This window comes from Lethenteron reissneri, chromosome 72 (assembly GCF_015708825.2).
Source record: "Lethenteron reissneri isolate LAM-NWPU_2019-01 chromosome 72, ASM1570882v1, whole genome shotgun sequence".
In the NCBI taxonomy this organism is placed as follows: Eukaryota; Metazoa; Chordata; class Hyperoartia; order Petromyzontiformes; family Petromyzontidae; genus Lethenteron; species Lethenteron reissneri.
Genome location: NC_083850.1, coordinates 7,649,580 through 7,671,559, shown reverse-complemented (window position 1 = coordinate 7,671,559; position 21,980 = coordinate 7,649,580). Strand labels below are relative to the sequence as shown.

The 21,980-nt window shown below is 45.6% G+C and overlaps 1 pseudogene; it reads right to left on the bottom strand.

The window, feature by feature from the left end:
• Positions 1–2,511: 2,511 nt before the first annotated feature.
• Positions 2,512–20,337, bottom strand: LOC133361400 (zinc finger protein 721-like; annotated as a pseudogene).
• Positions 20,338–21,980: the final 1,643 nt, after the last annotated feature.

The following is a 21,980-nucleotide window of genomic DNA, read 5'->3' as shown; positions in this document are numbered from 1 at the left end:
GCCAATATCGGCCGTATCTATACGGCCGTTCGTTTATTGTGCGCACGGACCATGCGGCTCTGCAATATGCCCTGAGAGTTGACCAACCATCTGGCCAACTTGCACGTTGGTTGGAGACTCTGCAGGAATTTTCCTTCGACATTCAATATCGTAAGGGGTCGCGTCACGCGAACGCGCTCTCCAGATTACCACAGGGGTCCCCGTGCGCTTGCGCGTCGGGTACGAATAGGTGTACGCCGGTTCAGCTACCCCCTCGGCCTGTCGTGTCAGCTGTCGAGGTGCCTGGGGCTCTGGTGTGCCCAGGACCGGCCGATGGGGTTCTGAACCTGCCGCGCTCGGTATGGATTCGTGAACAATTGCTTGACGACACGTTGGGGGCTTTACGGAGTCGGGCTGCGAAGGGAGCGGGGGGACTGCTGTCCGGTGGGACGCCGGGGGCCGCTCTCCGGGATGGTTTGCTCATGTGGAGGGAGGGGTTGCATGACCGCTGGCGTCTGGTGGTACCGTCGTCGTTACGGTACGAATTGATTCGGACTCTGCACTGCGACACTTTGTTACATCTCGGGGTGCAGAAAACTTTGCTAACATTGCAGCGAGACTACTTCTGGCACGGCATGACAACGGATGTCGTCGGACACATTCGGGCGTGTCCCGAGTGTGCACGGCGGAAGCCGCCTAAAAACCCATATGTGCCGCCGGTGCAGTCTATACAGGTGTCTCGAATCAACGAGTTGGTGGCGCTGGATATTTTGGGACCTTTCCCGCCATCCGCTAGGGGTAATAAATTTGTGCTGGTCGGGGTGGAATAATTCTCGTTGGCCGATGGCTTGGCTTGGCCCTTACCCGACCAGTCGGCGGCGTCTATCACGGACGCCTTCCTGTTTGGATATGTACTGGACAAAGGGGCGCCGGAAAGGCTACTCACGGATCAGGGGCGAAATTTTTCTTCTAAATTGTTGGCGAAGTGTGCGCTGCTCTGGGAACCAAGAAGGTTCGTACGTCTCCCTACCACCCGCAGACGGATGGCATGGTGGAACTGCTTAATCGGACGCTGTCGGCCATGTTATGTCACGGTTGACGAGAAACAAGCTGATTGGGACTTGCATATACCTGGGGTACTCTCCGCGTATCGGATGACGCCTCATGCGTCCACAGGGTATTCTCCATTTTTTCTAATGTACGGCCGCGAGAATGTGCCGCTGGTGGAAGTACAGCTGGGTACGGGGGCGAAGGGTCCTGTTAAGCCTCTCCCCGAGTACATTCAGGACACTGTTCGACGCGTCGCCGAGGCACGGGAGGGGGCCCGATTGGCTACTGCCAAGACTCAGGCGCGGAACGAGCATTGCGCCCGGCGCTCGACCGGTAAATGCCCCTGGCGAGTGGGGGACATGGCATGGCTGCACTGCCCGCAGGTGCGGCCGGGGACCTCCCCTAAGCTTCACAAACCATGGCAAGGGCCGGTTAAGCTTATTGAAGTTCCTAACCCGTAGTCCGCGCGGGTTCGATTCGGATCGCGGCGCTGGTACGTCCATACGGCTAGGTTGAAGCTCTACGTGGCCCCGCGGACGGATGCGTCATCTCCTGATGTTGCCTTGCCGGTGTCTGTTGCACCCGACGCACCTCTGCCCTTGTCTGTTGACCCTGTAAGCGCGCCTGTCGTTCCTTCTACAGACGAACCAGCCGTGACGCAGGCGGATGCGGCGAATCCTGCTCTGGGTGGGCCTACCATGGCGACGGGGCCACTTGACCCCGCTGCCCCTCCAACCCCACCACAGACACGGTTGCGGGAGACCCTGGACTTGGGTCTCTCTGGGGAACGGGACCTTGGCGTTGACGGGCCTCCTACAGCGGCCGGCAGTTCTACTCCCATCGCTCTTAAAACCCCGTCGCAATCTTGGTCTGTGGGGGGGCCGTTCGGGACGGGCCGGCGACCCGCACGCGTTCCAAATCCCTTTCCTTTCGTTTTCTTGTTCTTATCGTTGTTATATTCTCCGTTGTCCGGTGATGCCAGATGGTTAAAATGTTGCTCGCATTATTTTATTATATTTATTGCAGCCGGGGACGGCTGGGTTTTCATCAGGGGGGGGGTCATGTAATGCGAGCAAGGGGTCACGTGAGGAGAGGGAGGAGTTAGGGTCACGTGGGGGAGAGGATTTAGGGAGAGAACCGGAAGGGGAACGGGAAGTTGAGACGGAGTGAAACGGGAGGAGGCCACGCTGGGCAGTACGGCGAGAGTGGCGCGGTCGCCACGCGGTGGGAGACGTCGGCACCGTTAGCCATCGGTGTCAGGACGCAGAGGGCTAGCGAGCGGTGGAAGGCTAGCTGCAGAGCGGAGCAGCAGTGAAGCTGCAGACGGAGCAGTGGTGTGGCTGCAGGGCGGAGCAGCAGTGAGGCTGCAGAACGAGCAGCAGAGTGGCTGTGGAGTGATCGTCGGGAGAGACGCGGGCCTGAGCGAGGACGCCGTGTGAACGAGATTCTACGAACCCAAATAAAGGACAACGGAGATCGACATTGAGAAAGAGTCCTTTATTACACTTGGAATTGTCAACACAGTACTCCTGGAGATGTGCTCCTCATTGATCCGTACATTTAACCCTCAATGATTACGTTGTTAAACTGGGTAACAGAGGAATCGGTTCATTTCTCAGAGTAACACGAGCATATACGGCGATAGGAAAAAGTCCTTAAAATAAATGTGACGATATTCATACGAACGGCAATAAAGAAACATGTCCCGATTGCAAAAGTAGACCTCAATGAATTAATTGGTAAATTATACAATTAACTAAATGTCTCGGAACAAGGGTGTGCGGCAGTGTGCCTGCTTCAGAAAATGCTTATCAACTGGCTAAGGCGTCAATAAATTCACAGGCAAGATTCTGTGATGAAAAGAAAGATTTCAACGCAAGTCTCCCTGCAAGTGTGTGGATTCGTAACATAGGTTTCTAAACGTTAAGTTTCGTCAATGAATTAATCGGTACAGTTAAAATTAACAAAAAGAACGACTAAAATACCTCTCAACGACCGTATCCATGTGACTCAATGGGCAGCAATGTTCTTCATTATAAGCTAATAGTTGACGCACTCTTATCATTCTTCTTCTTATTATTAGTCCCGGTATGTGCGGTATGTGTGTGTTTGGTGGTTTTGTCTCCTTGATCAATTCTTTGCGTCAAGCAGACGCTGGGTGATACGTGGTATGTGAGTGTGGGGGAGGGTCATATACACAGCTTCCTTGCTCTCTCTCTCTCGCTTGGCGGCAGCTGGAGCTGCTGCCCACTGCTGGATGAAGAGTCGGCACGACGCTCGCCGTCGACGGTGCGCGATGATTCCGTCGTCAGATAGCGCCCGCAGCTCGTCTGCTAGTCGCCGTTCCTCACTCTTGTCTTGGTTCACAGCTGGTGCTGGTCGGTGTGTGTAGGTCGAACCCACACGGCGCTCTCCTCTTCCTCACGGGCGGCTGGTCAGGCTCTTTCCCCTGCTGGATGAGCTGAGTCGGCACGATGCCTGTCTTTGAAGGTGCTCGACAGCGCTCGCCGCTCGTCCGCTGGCAGCTGACACCCTTGCTCGGTGGCGCTGCTGCGCTCTCTCTCCGGCTCCGTGCTCTCTGGCGATGCCTGGTTGCGTGTGCAGCTGGTTCTCTACGATGCCGGCTTGGTCGATAATTGGACTTTCACCCTTTCTCCCGGTTGATTGCTCGTCGTTGCTCGACACTATCTCTCGGGCTGCAGCTGCTCGTGGGAGCTGGCACTCAGTGTAGAATAACTTTGAGCGATACTTCTTCTGTCATGATGAATGTAGAATAAAACTCTCAACGATACTCTGTCGGTCCATGCCGAACTCAGCACCGAGCATCACCTCGCTCCTCTTCTCTGCGAGACACAACACCCATTGTTGATCTCGAGGCCATGCCCCGGAGTCTGCCCGTCACAGTACTCTCTGTCGCTTGTAGTCTTCTGTAACTTGCAGTAGTCTCGATGTATGGGTCGTGTCTCTGTCTTTACGTAAATCTCTCCCCTCGGATCACCGTGTGGTTAGTCATAGGAAACAACATATACATTGTCTTTGAAACTGATTGGTCCACACCAGAGACAGCTTTCTTTCGAGCCTAGTATCAAACGGTGTTAACCTAGAGGACTCCAAAAGGCGTGCTCTTCGAGTGTTTGTGATGAGATATGATACAAAACTCCGAGTTGCTGAGGCGATTAAGCAAGCACCATATAAATGCTAATATTAGTATAACATAGTGAATGCTTGGGAGCTTATTGGCTCTCGCTCCTAGTTAGAGATCTACCCCACTCACATGTCCGCAAATACTGACCGCTCTTACTCTGCAGGTTGAACCTAGGAATGGAGTGTTCAACTTCACGTTCTTTTCAATAAAGGTCTGTGACAAATGTGAATCTATTGGAGCTGCATTGTCTCAAGCTTACACATCTACAGGTTCTCCATTTGACTTTGTATTGTCTAAGAAGTCCACCCACACCTCCACTTCCACAAACTGCTGGGAGTTGCCTCGCTCTGCCTCACAGTCAGAATTCTCCTCCTGCTTCACGTTGCCTCCATAGATGTGAAGGTCCGATTTTGGAGTTGAATGTTCATCTTCACATTTGACCTTCACTTCTTCGCTCTTCACCGTCACTTCTTCGCTCTTCACCGTCGCCTCTTCAAATTTCACCTTGATACATTTCATAGTGTCCAAGCTGGAATTTACTTCTGGTTCTTTTTTCAGGAGGGATGGGCTCATTGCAGCACTTTGACTTTCACAAGTCGATTTCAGACTACACTCCTTGGGGGTCTTCTGATGCCTGTGTGTTCTCTGGTGTGTATTAAGCTGTGTTGACTGTTCAAACGCCTTCCCGCACAGGGTGCACTTGAAGGGTTTCTCTCCTGTGTGTGTTCTCTGGTGCTTTTTAAGATTTGATGACTGTGAAAATGCCATCTCACACACACTGCACTTGAAGGGTTTCTCTCCTGTGTGTGTTTTCTGGTGCGTTTTAAGATAAGATGAACTTGAAAATGCCATCTCACACACACTGCACTTGAAGGGTTTCTCTCCTGTGTGCGTTCTCTGGTGGATTTTAAGATTAGATGACTGTGAAAATGCCATCTCACACACACTGCACTTGAAGGGTTTATATCCTGTATGTATTCTCTGGTGTATTTTGAGATAAGACGAACTTGAAAATGCCTTCCCACACACACTACACCTGAAGGCTTTCTCTCCCGTGTGTGTTCTCTGGTGGATCTGTAAACCTGATGTCCATGCAAATGCCTTCTCACACACAGTGCACTTAAAGGGTTTCTCTCCAGTGTGTGTTCTCTGGTGTATTTTAAGATAAGATGAACTTGAAAGTGCCTTCCCACACACAGTGCACTTGAAGGGTTTCTCTCCTGTGTGTGTTCTCTGGTGGCTATGAAGCTGTGGTGACTGTGCAAATGCCTTCCCACACACAGTGCACTTGAAGGCTTTCTCTCCTGTGTGTGTTCTCTGGTGTTTTTTAAGATAAAATGAACTTGACAATGCCTTCCCACACACAGTGCACTTGAAGGGTTTCTCTACGGTGTGTGTTATCTGGTGTATTTTAAGAGCAGATGAAAATAAAAATGCCTTCCCACATATACTACACCTGAAGGGTTTCTCTCCTGTGTGTGTTCTCTGGTGTTTTTTAAGAGCAGATGAAAATGAAAATGCCTTCCCACACACACTACACCTGAAGGGTTTCTCTCCTGTGTGTGTTCTCTGGTGTTTTTTAAAAGCAGATGAATCTGAAAATGCCTTCCCACACACACTACACCTAAAGGGTTTCTCTCCTGTGTGTGTTCTCTGGTGTATTTTAAGATAAAATGAACTTGAAAATGCCTTCCCACACACAGTGCACTTGAAGGGTTTCTCTACGGTGTGTGTTCTCTGGTGTATTTTAAGAGCAGATGAAAATGAAAATGCCTTCCCACATATACTACACCTGAAGGGTTTCTCTCCTGTGTGTGTTCTCTGGTGTTTTTTAAGAGCAGATGAAAATGAAAATGCCTTCCCACAAACACTACACCTGAAGGGTTTCTCTCCTGTGTGTGTTCTCTGGTGTTTTTTAAAAGCAGATGAATCTGAAAATGCCTTCCCACACACACTACACCTAAAGGGTTTCTCTCCTGTGTGTGTTCTCTGGTGTATTTTAAGATAAAATGAACTTGAAAATGCCTTCCCACACACACTGCACTTGAAGGGTTTCTCTCCTGTGTGTGTTCTCAGGTGGATTGTAAGATTAGATGACTGTGAAAATGCCATCTCACACACAGTGCACTTGAAGGGTTTCTCTCCTGTGTGTGTTCTCTGGTGGATCTGTAAACCTGATGACCATGCAAATGCCTTCCCACACACAGTGCACTTGAAGGGTTTCTCTCCTGTGTGTGTTCTCTGGTGTTTTTTAAGATTAAATGAACTTGAAAATGCCTTCACACACAGTGCACTTGAAGAGTTTCTCTCCTGTGTGTGTTCTCTGGTGTTTTTTAAGAGCAGATGAATCTGAAAATGCCTTCCCACACAGAGTGCACTTGAAGGGTTTCTCTCCCATTGGAGATCTCTGGTCCTGTGTAAAATTTCCAGTACAATCCATGCTGTTTGCATACTGGTCCCATTGTTGTCTTTGTCTACCGAGCCGCGCTGAGTGCCTTTGCTCCATCAGACCAATTCTGCAGAGAAAGCATCAGAAGAAGCATCAGCTGCAGAAAGAAAAAAATGTCCACACCATCTTCATCAGTATCGAGGCACAAAGGAGTGAATATATACACAGTCACACATGACTTACACGTCTATATTTATTCATATATTCAGGATTCTCCCCAATTCGTCACACCGACTGTTAAGGCACACAATGAGAGGGCAAAATGTTATAAATATGCCTGGAAGCACTAGTATCTTCAAAATAAATGTTAACGCAAAACACCAAGCACACAATTTCGGCAGCCTGGCTGCAAAAGAAGAAAATTTATACAAGCAAAATTCATTCATAATCAACGTTTTTGGGTTTAGATCGCGTTATTTATAAATGTGTCGTAACCCTCCACCACCCGACACGGCCAATCAGTAAAAAAGTGTCACGTTGACAAAAGACAAATTAGTTCACTGCTTTAGCCCACCTGGGTGTTGAAGCGCGAAACCACAACATTTACAATTTGAGTAAATTTGAGTAAATGTTGTGGTTTCGCGCTTCAACACACCGGTGGGCTAAAGCAGTGAACTAATTTGTCTTTTGTCAACGTGACACTTTTTTACTGATTGGCCGTGTCGGGTGGTGGAGGGTTATGACACATTTATAAATAACGCGATCTAAACCCAAAAACGTTGATTATGAATAATATTGGTCGCGAAAGCCTACGTGTTAAGGAAAATTCAGCTAACATAGCAAAGGCTGTTGGGAATAATACTATTTGTATTATGCAGAAATGCATAAATAAATGTTCATTCGTGACTTCAGAGGTGTGAAGTCAGGCTCTGATTTGCTTGAATGCTTGGATGAACAGATCTAACTTCAGCAGCATATATGATGTTAACTTCCTGTTTCCATTCTTCCAAAAAGTTCCAGAGGGAAACTAAAATAAACAATTGTTTTGATTTAACCTCCATGTTCAATAGTTAATATAATTTACTGCAAATACAAACTTGATACTGTTACACACTGGCATGGTAAAAAGTGGTGGTGTGTCCAGAACCATGCCTGGCCGCCTTCATCGGCTCAGTATTGACGCTTCCTCCCTTCACCATGTAATTAATTTAAGATCAATCAACATAGCAGAGGCCCACAAGCAGTTCAGCTTTCACTTATCAATCATGTTTGCTATCGGTGATAATCAAACTAATTGTTGAGTTTATAATGCAGTGAAATAACTGCACCACAGCTCCCCACAAAGATAAACTCTTAAATACACATACATTTCACATGCATCATTAACATATATAAACAAAAATCCACCATTCATGACAAATTGCAAGTAACCTTATCTCAGTGCTAATGCCATGATAGGTGCAATTTAAGGCCATGTAAGTGTGGATTCCTTGTCAGCAGGTAATGGGAATGATCCAGGTGTCAAGGGATGACTGACAGATGAACCAGCTGTGCTCCCCACTGTCTTGCTGGGTTTTATGAACCCAGCGTTCCACCTATTCATGTGGGCGTCGCTCTTCCGACCTCATCGTTGTTGCAGAGAAAATATATATTAACTACCCTGCAGCATACCTCACGGACCTCCTCCACAGAGGCCAATCTTGACACTGCCGGCACCAGTCATCGGCAGTCCGATCGCCTGCCAAAGAGACTCAAGATTATATTCTATATTGATATCTTAAGGATCTGTAAGCTTCTAATACAATAAAGTCTGGTTGCATGAATCATAGGCAGGCCAGCCTTCATTGTATAAGCCAGCAGAGATGGTAATTTAAATAAGTTCATATTCTGAATCCACACAGTAATATCTGTGGCCAAGAAGAATCACAGCTTTATTCGTTAGTTTCTAAAAATATTAACCCGTAAAAACAAAGTTTTTCACTATAAATCCTTAATATGCGTGGCATCGGTTTTATTTTATTATTCATTTCTGTTTTTCTTGAGTAAGAGTTTCATTTTTATCACATTGGTATTTTAAATTAAATATTAATTTTTTTTCCTAAAAAGTGGAAAATTTTGGAAAAAAATTTTCACGAAAATAAATTGTCACGCACAACGAGTCTGTGTGGAAAATGTCAGCTCGATTGGATCACGGGAAGTGGGTTAAAAAACGACCGAAAGATTTGCACAGTCGTAAGCGCGCAAGCAAGCAAGCAAGTGAACTTACTATAAAGGATTTAAAAATGCTTGTCCTGGTGAGGGTCGCGGTGGCAGTATGCTGAGAAGGGCAGTCCAGGCCTCCCTTTCCCTGGCGACAGACTCTAGCTCATCCTGGGGAATTCCCAGGCATTCCCAGGCCAGCCGAGCGACATAGTCCCGCCAGCGTGTCCTGGGCCAGCCCTGGGGTCTTCGACCCAGTGGGACGTGTCTGGTAGAGTTCCAGGGGGAGTCTATTGGGGGGCATCCTTACATATATTCTATATTGATATCACCGCTAGAGGCAGGCAATCAGGTGTGAAAAACAGCAAGAAAATTTTCAAGAATTTTCCAAAAATGTCTTGCTGTTTTTCACACCTAAAGTCATGTAGAAGAAAAACAATAAAAAACTAAAAAAATTCTCACGACGTTTCGACTGCAACACGAGCAATCAGGTGTGACTTAACACAGCAAGAAAATTTTCCAAAAAATTCCTAAAAATTCTTGCTGTTTTTCACACCTAAAGTCACGTAGAAGACAAACAATGAAATTAAATAAATTCTCACGACGTTTCGACTGCTACATTAGCAATCATCGTCAGGTGTGAAAAACACGGCAAGAAAATTATCAAAAATTTTCAAAAAAATTATTGCTGTTTTTCACACCTAGTCACGGAGAAGAAAAACAATAAAATAAAAAATAAATTCTCACGACGTTTCGACTGCAACACGAGCAATCGTCAGGCGTGAAAAACACAGCAAGAAATTGTATTACTTTATTATTTCCCTTCTATGTGACTTTACCGAAAGAACCAAGAATATCTTAACACCTGCTTTGTTGCCAAAAAAAGGGGGGGGGGGGGAAACCTCTTCTTATATGTTGCTACTGGCAAAGGAGGTCGCATGAAGTAGTGAGCCAGATGAAGACGAATTAAACTTAAGCAGAGGATTAAAGCAAATGCAATCAGGCGAGGGCAGGAGGCAAGGCCGCGCGTGGCTAGGCCCCGCGTTGTAATGTTCCAACCTGGACATCGATTCCAGACTCGCTGCTACTCAATTGATATCCCTACGAGAGAGAGACGGAGAGAGGCTCTACCTGGGCAAACAACAACAACCACAACAACAACCACCACGATGTTAACTTCTCACCTCGGATCTGTAAGAGCGCGCGCGGTGCAGCAGCTTCCCGCTATAAAGTGACGTCACGCGGCAGCAAGCGGTGACATGACGTCACTGGTGGGCTTTGAACACAATCCCCTCCCCCAACGAGCGGCGGTGTAACTGAATAAATTATGTTAATGAGACGGTCTCATGTGTAGTGATGTGGCGTCGATGTTGAACTTGTCGCAATGAAATAGCGATATTTATGAATAAATTATGTTAATTAACCGCCAGTTAATAGTTTCAGTTTCATTTATGAGGTACTAGCGGGAAGCACCCGGCGTTGCCCGGGGGAAACATTTCTTGAAAAACTTCTCAAAAAACTTAAAAACATAACATATACAAATGAAAATTTTTTTTGATTTTCATCTTATTCATGAAATTAATAAAAAATGTAATTTTTTTATAAATTTAAATAAAACCCAACGCGCGGTGGAAAATAAACTTGCGGCTCGCCCGTCAAGATTTGATTCTTTAGATCGCGCAAAGGAATCGAAGGTTGTAGATTTATTTAGAATCGGCTTATTCCGTTTGATCGATACCACAAACGCTCAGCAGATATCGATTCTCGCCACACACATCATGGTCATTCCCCCCCCCCCCCAAAATACAAATGTTTATTTTTTTATAATTTTTGCATGGTGTACATTTTGCAAAGTACCACATGGAAAATTTCAAGATTGTTGCATGTCGGGAAGTACGCTTAAACATTTTGAACAGACAACACATTCACAAATTTTCCTTTTATATATAGAAGACTAGCTTGACTACCCGGCTTCGCCCGGGACTTGGATTCACCACGCCCGGCCGCCTTTGTCTCCCCAGTGGCGATGTTCACACACCACATCAGTTACTCGTTTGAGGCTGAGTCGACCTAGGGCAGGGGTCGGCAACCAAAATAACAAGAAGAGCCATTTCTTTCCAATTCGGTACAAAATTCAGTATTTCAAGAGCCGCAATGCATCTGAGTACATACAGGCTGCTCTTTACAGGCTGCTTCTTGACGATGAGTACATACTGTACATATCGTCAAGAAGCAGCCTGTAAAGAGCCGCATGCGGCTCCGGAGCCGTAGGTTGCCGACCCCTGACCTAGGGGAAGCCCAGGACCAGTAAAATAATCGTTGTGGCCGTGAGCGGGAATCAAACTCGGGTCGCCGGGTTCGGAGCGCAGCACGCTCACCACACATCATCTCTAAAACACAGAAGTGAGATGGCTTTCTAAAGGTAGATCACTGGCCAGAGTTTTTGAGTTGCGAGAGCCACTCCAGAGATATCTTTAAGGAAAACAGTCACCACTGGCAGCACATTTCAGTGACACAGAATGGGTCGCAAAACTTTCTCACTTGTGTGACATATTCAGCCTGCTCAACGTACTCAATCTGTCATTTCAGGGGAGATCGACAACTCGGTCCAATTCGGCAGATAAAGTGGCTGTATTCAAAGCCAAACTGGAATTATGAGGGCGACGAGTGAACATTGGAACTTTTGACACGTTTCAAACACTAGCAGAGATTTTGAAAGAGACTGAGCCAGGGCCTTTCTCCCAGCTGGTGCATTAAAACCTATCTCAGCTTTTAAAAGAGTTTGAGCATTATTTCCCAACCACAAAAGACCCCCGAACTGGGAAGGAATGGACCCGCGACCCATTTGTGATTAAGCCAGGTGAATCGACTTTGTCTGTGCTAGAAGAGGATCAACTGCTTGAGATCGCAAATGAAGGTGGCCTTAAAAGTATGTTTGAGACAACTTCAAATCTCGATACGTTCTGGATTAAAGTCAAGGCGGAATATCCTGAGATTGCGACAAAAGCACAGAAAAGCCTGCTTCCATTTCCAACGTCCTATCTTTGTGAAGCAGGGATTTCTGCAGTGACAGCAACCAAAACTAGAATATGGTAGCAGACTGGACATAGGCAACACACTTCGGGTGTCACGGTCTCCCATCCCCCCCAGATGGGACCATCTCGTTACAGGAAAACGGGCTCAGGGCTCCCACTAGGCCTCGGCAAGGTAAGGTAAATTACCTTTTTTACCAGGTAAAAAGGTAAAGGTTTCGACATGCCAAGGGGTAAGGTAAAGGTAGGTTAAAGGTAGCTCAGAAGAATTACCCGGTAGGGTAAAGGTAGCGCGAATAATTACCCGGTAACTACAGTACCTTGTTTACCGCTAAAAGCTCCGTGGCACAGTCCGTGGCCTCTATTTTAATTTGCGATAATTGATGTCGGACCAGATGGGGACGGTCCGCGTTCTTGAGGTAGAGGTACTAGAGGATGAGGTCGAGGATAACAGCAATGGCATTTTTGGGATTGCTGCGAACAGTAATCGAAAAAGGCAGCGGCATGCGCTCCCGTGGGAGCACACGCAAGTGGTTTTCCACCCACACGAACGCGTCGGGGTGGAAAGCCCACCTCAAGAAGCACAACGTGCTCGACCCAGGCAGCGAGGTCGGGACGTCGGCTGCCTGAAGGTTCCGTATAACTGGGCCGGATCGGCGCAGGATCTTATTGCCTGTCGTTCGTCCGAGGACGATGGCAATGACGAACTTGATCAGGTTGTTGATGAGATCGCCATCGACTAAGACGACTGGGACGAGGAGGATATGGAGGACGTTGTCGTCGACAGCCTCAACGCCCGATTCGAGAGTATTCTATATGAACAAAGCGCTCTACCTAGCATTTATCGTTATACACCTTTGTCATGTGTTGTACCCCAGTAATTTCCCTGTAATCGGGTAATTTGTATGGGATGAGGGTAAAAGGTAGGGTAAAGGTAGGGTCGTTTCTTTTTACCTTTTACCTTACCTGCTAAAGGGTAAAAGGTAGGGGAGAGCGATTGTATTGTGGTAAGGTAAAAGGTAAGGTAAAGGTAGTCTTTTTTTTTTACCGTTTAACTTTTACCTTACCTTGCCGAGGCCTAGCTCCCATTGATTCTGCATTATGGCGAGTTGTATCATTCTTTCATATTACAATGTAATAATATAAATAAAGTGCACAATAAATATAATGCGCTTGAATCATCATGAAACCATCCCCCCCCCGCTGGTCCGTGAAAAAAATGTCTTCCAACTAATCGTGATAATACAAAGATTCTCGCTGTAACTTTTACTGATTATGTTTTAGTGTAATTCTATCAGGTCTCAGAATTCAGATCTCGCCGAAGGATACAGTTCTTATAATTAAGTTCATTATGCATGAACTTAGGAAGGTAACAGAGCAATCGGTTAATTTCTCAGAGTAACGCGAGCATATACGGCAATAGGAAAAAGTCCGTAAAAGTAAATGTGACGATATTCATACGAACAGCAATAAAAAAACATGTCCCGAATGCAAAAGTAGACCTCAATTAATTAATTGGTAGATTATGTAATTAACTAAATGTCTAGGAACAATGGTGTGCGACAGTGTGCCTGCTTCAGCAAATGCTTATCAATTGGCTAAGGCGTCAATAAATTCGCGGGCAAGATTCTGTCATCAAAAGAAAGATTTCAACACAATAGTCTCCCTGTGAGTGTGTGGATTCGTAACGTAGGTTTCTAAACGTTAAGTTTCGTCAATGAATTCATCGGTACAGTTAAAATTAACAAAAAGAACGACTAAAATACTTCTCAACGACCGTATCCATGTGACTCAATGGGCAGCAATGTTCTTCATTATCAGCTAATAGTTGACGCACTCTTATCATTCTTCTTATTATTAGTCCCGGTATGTGCGGTGTGTTTGGTGGTTTTGTCTCCTTGATCAATTCTTCGCGTCAAGCAGACGCTGGGTGATACGTGGTGAGTATGTGAGTGTGGGGGAGGGTCATACACACAGCTTCCTCGCTCTCTCTCGCTCGGCGGCAGCTGGAGCTGCTGCCCACTGCTGGATGAGGAGTCAGCACGACGCTTGCCGTCGGTGGTGCGCGATGATTCCTTCGTCAGATAGCGGCCGCAGCTCGTCTGCTGGTCGCTGTTCCTCACTCTTGTCTTGGTTCACAGCTGGTGCTGGTCAGTGGGTGTGGGTCGAACCCACGGCGCTCTCCTCTTCCTCACGGGCGGCTGGTCAGGCTCTTTCCCCTGCTGGATGAGCCGAGTCGGCACGACGCTTGTCTTTGAAGGTGGCGCTGCTGCGCTCTCTCTCCGGCTCCGTGCTCTCTGGCGATGCCTGGTTGCGCGTGCAGCTGGTTCTCTGTGATGCTGTCTTGGTCGATGCTTGGGCTTCCACCCTTTTTCCCGGTTGATTGATCGTCTTTGCTCGTCACTCTATCTCTCGGGCTGCAGCTGCTCGAGGGAGCTGGCACTCCGCATTGAATATCTTTGAGCGATACTTCTTCTGTCAGCGCCGAGCTCATACTCAGTGACCCATTGCTACTCGGCAAGCCTCTTCATCCTTGGTTGATTGCAGAGTCCCACCCCAGAGCTTGCTGCGTGCAGTAAGTCAACTCTTTGCGTTGATTTCGTAGACTCGTGGCTTCTGCTGGTGCAGCTCGTTGACGATGTGCCAGTCACGGGGGCAGGTTCCCCGGAGCCTGCCGATCGCAGCTGCTCGTGGGAGCTGGAACTCACTCTCAAAACTTGTAAATTGTATTCGCACACCTCTTGAACAACTGTGAAAGCTTAGTACAATACAACTTATCGCAATCCTTGACTATGCAAGCGACTCAAATCATCAGGATAAATGTAGAATAAAACTCTCAGCGATACTCTGTCAGTCCATGCCGAACTCAGCACCGAGCATCACTTCGCCCCTCTTCTCTGCGAGACACACCACCCATTGTTGATCACGAGGCCATGCCCCGGAGTCTACCCGTCGCAGTACTCTCTGTCGCTTGTAGTCTTCTGTAACTTGCAGTAGTCTCGATGTATGGGTCGTGTCTCTGTCTTGACGTGAATTCTCTCCCCTCGGATCACCGTGTGGTTAGTCATAGGACACAACATATGCATTGTCTTTGAAACTGATTGGTCCACACCAGAGACAGCTTTCTTTAGAGCCTAGTATCAAACGGTGTTAATCCAGAGGACGCCAAAAGGCGTGCTCTTTGAGTGTTTGTGATGAGATGATGAGTTGCTGAGGCGATTAACCAAGCACCATATAAATGTTAATATTATTATAACATAGTGAATGCTTGGGAGCTTATTGGCTCTCGCTCCTAGTTAGAGATCTACCCAACCCACAGGTCCGCAAATACTGACCGCTCTTACTCTGCAGGTTGAACCTAGGAATGGAGTGTTCAACTTCACGTTCTTTTCATTAAAGGCCTGTGACAAATGTGAATCTATTGCAGCTTCATTGTCTCAAGCTTACACATCTACAGGTTCTCCATTTGACTTTGTATTGTCTAAGAAGTCCACCCACACCTCCACTTCCACAAACTGCTGGGAGTTGCCTCGCTCTGCTTCACAATCAGAATTCTCCTCCTGCTTCACGTTGCCTCCATTGATGTGAAGGTCCAGTTTTGGAGTTGAATGTTCATCTTCACATTTTACCTTCACTTCTTCGCTCTTCACTGTCACTTCTTCGCTGGTCACTGTCGCCTCTTCAAATTTCACCTTGATACATTTCATAGTGTCCAAGTTGGAATTTACTTCTGGTTCTTTTTTCAGGAGGGATGGGTTCATTGCAGCACTTTGACTTTCACAAGTCGATTTCAGACTACACTCCTTGGGGTTCTTCTGATGCCTGTGTGTTCTCTGGTGTCTATGAAGCTGTGGTGACTGTTCAAACGCCTTCCCGCACAGAGTGCACTTGAAGGGTTTCTCTTCTGTGTGTGTTCTCTGGTGTATTTTAAGATAATATGAACTTGAAAATGCCTTCCCACACACAGTGCACTTGAACTCGTTCTCTCCTGTGTGTGTTCTCTGGTGTATTTTAAGATAATATGAACTTGAAAATGCCTTCCCACACACACTGCACTTAAAGGGTTTCTCTCCTGTGTGCGTTCTCTGGTGCTTTTTAAGATTTGATGACTGTGAAAATGCCATCTCACACACAGTGCACTTGAAGGGTTTATCTCCTGTGTGTATTCTCTGGTGGATTTTAAGACTAGATGACTGTAAAAATGCCATCTCACACACACTGCACTTGAAGGCTTTATCTCCTGTGTGCATTCTCTGGTGTATTTTAAGATAAGATGAACTTGAAAATGCCTTCCCACACACAGTGCACTTACAGGGTTTCTCTCCTGTGTGTGTGCTCTGGTGCGTTTTAAGATTGGATGACTGTGAAAATGCCATCTTACACACAGTGCACTTGAAGGGTTTATCTCCTGTGTGTATTCTCTGGTGGATTTTAAGACTAGATGACTGTAAAAATGCCATCTCACACACACTGCACTTGAAGGCTTTCTCTCCTGTGTGTGTTCTCTGGTGTTTTTTAAGAGCAGATGAATCTGAAAATGCCTTCCCACAGACACTACACCTGAAAGCTTTCTCTTCTGTGTGTGTTCTCTGGTGTATTTTAAGATAAAATGAACTTGAAAATGCCTTCCCACATACAGTGCACCTCAAGGGTTTCTCTCCTGTGTGTGTTCTCTGGTGTTTTTTAAGATAAAATGAACTTGAAAATGCCTTCCCACACACAGTGCACCTCAAGGGTTTCTCTCCTGTGTGTGTCCTCTGGTGGATTTTAAGATTAGATGACTGTGAAAATGCCATCTCACACACACTGCACTTGAAGGGTTTATCTCCTGTGTGTGTTCTCTGGTGTATTTTAAGATAAGACGAACTTGAAAATGCCTTCCCACACACACTGCACTTAAAGGGTTTCTTTCCTGTGTGCGTTCTCTGGTGTCTATGAAGCTGTGTTGAACGTGCAAACGCCTTCAAGCACATAGTGCACTTGAAGGGTTTTTCTCCTGTGTGCGTTCTCTGGTGCTTTGTAAGATTTGATGAATGTGAAAATGCCATCTCACACACACTGCACTTGAAGGGGTTCTCTCCTGTGTGAGTTCTCTGGTGGATTTTAAGATTAGATGACCGTGAAAATGCCATCTCACACACACTGCACTTGAAGGGTTTATCTCCTGTGTGTATTCGCTGGTGGATTTTAAGATTAGATGACCGTGAAAATGCCATCTCACACACACTGCACTTGAAGGCTTTATCTCCTGTGTGTGTTCTCTGGTGTATTTTAAGATAAGATGAATTTGAAAATGCCTTCCCACACACAGTGCACTTACAGGGTTTCTCTCCTGTGTGTGTTCTCTGGTGGATCTGTAAACATGATGACCATGCAAATGCCTTCTCACACACAGTGCACTTGAAGGGGTTCTCTCCTGTGTGTGTTCTCTGGTGTTTTTTAAGATTAAATGAACTTGAAAATGCCTTCACACACACAGTGCACTTGAAGGGTTTCTCTCCCGTTGGAGATCTCTGGTCCTGTGTAAAATTTCCAGTACAATCCATGCTGTTTGCATACTGGTCCCATTGTTGTCTTTGTCTACCGAGCCGCGCTGAGTGCCTTTGCTCCATCAGACCAATTCTGCAGAGGAAGCATCAGAAGAAGCATCAGCTGCAGACAGAAAAAAATGTCCACACCATCTTCATCAGTATCGAGGCACAGAGGAATGAATATATACACAGCCATACATGACTTACACGTCTATATTTATTAATTTAATCAAGATTATCCCCAATTCATCACACGGGCTGTTAAGACACACAATGAGAGGGCAAAAGGTTATAAATATACCTGTACGCCCGAGTATCTTCAAAATAAATGTTAACGCAAAACACCAAGCACACAATTTCGGCATTCTGGCTGCAAAAGTATTTATAAAAGCAAATTTCAGCTAACATAGCAAAGGCTGTTGGGAATAATATTTGTAATGCATGAATAAATGTTCAATCGCAACTTTAGAGGTGTGAAGCCAGGCTCAGATTTGCTTGAATGCTTGGATGAACAGATCGAACTTCAGCAGCATATGTGCTGTTAATTTCCTGTTTCCATTCTTCCAAAAAGTTTCAGAGGGAAACTAAAATAAGCGATTGTTTTGATTTAACCTCCATGTTCAATAGTTAATATAATTTACTGCAAATACAAACTTAACACTGTCACACACTGGCATGGTAAAAAGTAGTGGTGTGTCCAGAACCATGCCTGGCCGCCTTCATCTGCTCAGTATTGACGCTTCCTCCCTTCACCATGTAATTAATTTAAGATCAATCAACATAACAGAGGCCCACAAGCTTTCACTTATCAATCATGTTTGCTGGCAGTGATAATCAAACTAATTGTTGAGTTCATAATGCAGTGAAATAACTGCACCACATCTCCCCACAAAGATAAACTCTCTAATACACATACATTTCACATGCTTCATTAACATAGCTAAACAAAAATCCACCATTCATGACGAATTGCAAGTAACCTTATCCCAGTGCTAATGCCATGATAGGTGCAATTTAAGGCCATGTAAGTGTGGATTCCTTGACAGTAGGTAATGGGAATGATCCAGGTGTCAAGGGATGACTGACAGATGAACCAGCTGTCCTCCCCCCTGTCTTGCTGGGTTTTAGGAACCCAGCGTTCCACCTATTCATGTGGGCGTCGCACATCAGACCTCTTCATTGCTGCAGAGAAAATATCTATTAACTGCCCTGCAGCATACCTGCAGGTCAGGTAATATGGTGTTGGACCAGATGACGCCAAAAGGCGTACAACTCAAAAAAGGTGTCAGTTTTGTTGCCAGATAAAAGGGTAAAAAAACAATTATCATATTTTGCTACTGGCAAAGGAGGTTCCAATGGTGTAAATGCGTACCCCGAGCTCTCATACTCTGATGGTACATTGTCTTTGAGTTGTACGACTTTTGGCGTCATCTGGTCCAACACCATGTGAGACTAGGCTCTAAGAAAAGCTGTCTCGAGTGTGGACCAATCAATTTCAAGGACAGTGCATACATTATCAGAGTTGTGTTTTTTTTTGCATTCTGACCGCAGGTATTGTGGTCAATGCAAACATGACTCCTCGTAAAAAAAGGTGTCAGTTTTGTTGCCAGATAAAAGGGTAAAAAAACAATAATCATATTTTGCTACTGGCAAAGGTGGTTCCAATAGTGCATTGGGAGCTTCTCAAACTACATAATTATTTATTGATTTAAAGCTTTATTGACTGCAGGAATTAATACTCTTTGGGTCTTTCGGTAAAATCGCGTACATAGAAAATAATAGATCACGACGTTTCGATCGCAACACAAGCAATCGTCTTCAGGTGAGAGAAAAAGCTGCTGAGACAAGGTCTTATATAGGCCTGAGATGGGTGCATCAAGGTAGGTGGGTGGAGCTAGAGATGGTCCAACCAATTGAAATAAACACGGAGAAACCGTATAGAAAAAATATCCCAAGACAAAAAATAGTACAAATCTGTAAATAATAAAAGGGGTAAAACCTCTTCTTATATTTTGCTACTGGGAAAGGAGGTTCCCATGATGTAGCTGCTCACCCCGAGCTGTCATTGTTCTGATGGTGGCGTTGTCTTTGTGCTGTGTACGCCTTTTGGCGCTGTCCTCTGGTCTAACACCATTTGAGACGAGGCTCGAAAAAAAGCCGTCTCTGGTGTGGACCAATCAGTTTCACAGATAATGCACATACTATCACAGCATGTGTTTTGTTTGCATATTGATCGCGAGTATATTGTGGTTAATGCAGACAAGATTCCTTGCAAAAGGTTCCAGTTCGGCGTTTATTTAAAGCTTTCGTGACTGCAGGGATTCATATTCTTGGTACTTTCGGTAAAGTCATCAAGTAGAAGGGAAATAATAAAATAATAAAATATGAAATAATTAAAATTTCTCACGACGTTTCGATTGCAACACGAGCAATCATCGTCAGGTGTGAAAAACACAGCAAGAAATTTTTCAAAAATTTTCTCGCTGTTTTTCACACCTAAAGTCACGTAGAAGAAAAACAATTAAATAAAAATTCTCACGACGTTTCGACTACAACACGAGCAATCATCGTCAGCTGTGAAAAACACAGCAAGACAATTGTATTACTTTATTATTTCCCTTCTACGTGACTTTACCGAAAGAACCAAGAATATCTTAACACCTGTTTCAGTTGCCAGAAAAGGGGAAACACCTCTTCTTATATGTTGCTACTGGCAAAGGAGGTCGCATGAAGTAGTGAGCCAGATGAAGACGAATTAAACTTAAGCAGAGGATTAAAGCAAATGCAATCAGGCGAGGGCAGGAGGCAAGGCCCCGCGTGGCTAGGCTCCGCGTTGTAATGTTCCAACCTGGACATCGATTCCATACTCGCTGCTACTCAATTGATATCCCTACGAGAGAGAGACGGAGAGAGGCTCTACCTGGGTAAACAACAACAACCACCACGACAACAACGATGTTAACTTCTCACCTCGGATCTGTGAGAGCGAGCGCGGTGTAGCAGCTCGTGACGTCACGCGGCAGGAGGTGACATGACGTCACTTGCGGGGTTCAACACACAATCCCCTCCCCCAACGAGCGGCGGTGTAACTGAATAAATTATGTTAATGAGACGGGCTCATGCCCAGTGTTGAGTGGATGCTGAACCCGTCGCAATGAACTAGCGATTGCATTTATGAATTCATTATGTTAATCAACCGCCAATTGATAGCTTCAGTTTAAATCTTAATTTTAAGCTGTCGTGACTGCAGGAACTACTCTTTGGTTCTTTCGGTAAAGTCACGTATAAAGATAAAATAATAAATTAAATAAAAGCATACTACTTTTTTCATTGATTATTTTATCTTTATACGTGACTTTACCGAAGGAACCAAAGAGTCGTTTCAGTTTCATTTATTAGGTACTAGCGGGAAGCACCCGGCGTTGCCCGGGGGAAACATTTATTGAAAAACTTCTCAAAAAAAATTAAAAACATAACATATACAAATGCATTTTTGTTAATGATTATCTCATTAATAAAAATTTAAATAAAATTTAAATAAATTTAAACAAAACCAAACGAGCGGTGGAAAATAAACTTACGCTCGCGCATCAAGATTCGATTCTTTAGATCACGCAAAGGAATCGAAGGTTGTAGATTTCTTTAGAATCGGACTATTCCCGTTAAATCGATACCACAAACGCTCAGCAGATATCGATTCTCGCCACACACTTCATGGTCATCCCCCCCCCCCCCCCTAAAATACAAAAGGGTATTTTTATAATTTGTGCATGGTGTACATTTTGCAAAGTACCCACATGGCAAATTTCAAGTTTGTTGCATGTCGGGAAGTACGCTAAACATTTTGAACAGACAACACATTCACACATTTTCCTTTTATATATAGAAGACTAGCTTGACTACCCGGCTTCGCCCGGGACTTGGATTCACCACCCCCGGCCGCCTTTGTCTCCCCAGTGGCGATGTTCACACAGACCACATCAGTTACTCGTTTGAGGCTGAGTCGATCTAGGGGAAGCCCAGGACCAGTAAAAATAATTGTGGTGGCCGTGAGGGGGAATCAAACTCGGGTCGCCGGGTTCGTAGCGCAGCGCGCTCACCACATATCATCTCTAAAACACAGAAGTGAGATGGCTTTCTAAAAGTAGATCACTGGCCAGAGTTTTTGAGTTGCGAGAGCCACTCCAGAGATATCTTTGAGAAAAAGTCACCACTGGCAACACATTTCAGTGACACCGAATGGGTCGCAAAACTTGCTCGCTTATGTGACATATTCAGCCTGCTCAACGTACTCAATCTGTCATTTCAGGGGAGATCGACAACTCGGTTCAATTCGGCAGATAAAGTGGCTGCATTCAAAGCAGAGGTCGCAACCGGGTACCCGATACCTGTACCCTACCCGGCTACCCGTTTGCGACCCTGGTGCGGCCGGGTACGGGTAGGCCGTGAGTCACTGGTGAGTAACTGTTTGTCACTCATTTCCCAACGTCTTGTCTCTTCTCACAATTCAAGTTCCTAGAACAGGGGTGGGCATACTTTTTCACTCGCGGGCCACAATGGGTTCTAAAATTTGACAGAGACGCCGGGCCAGGAACAGATGGATGGAGTGTTTGTGTGAACTAATATAAATGACATGTAAAAATCATTACATGAAA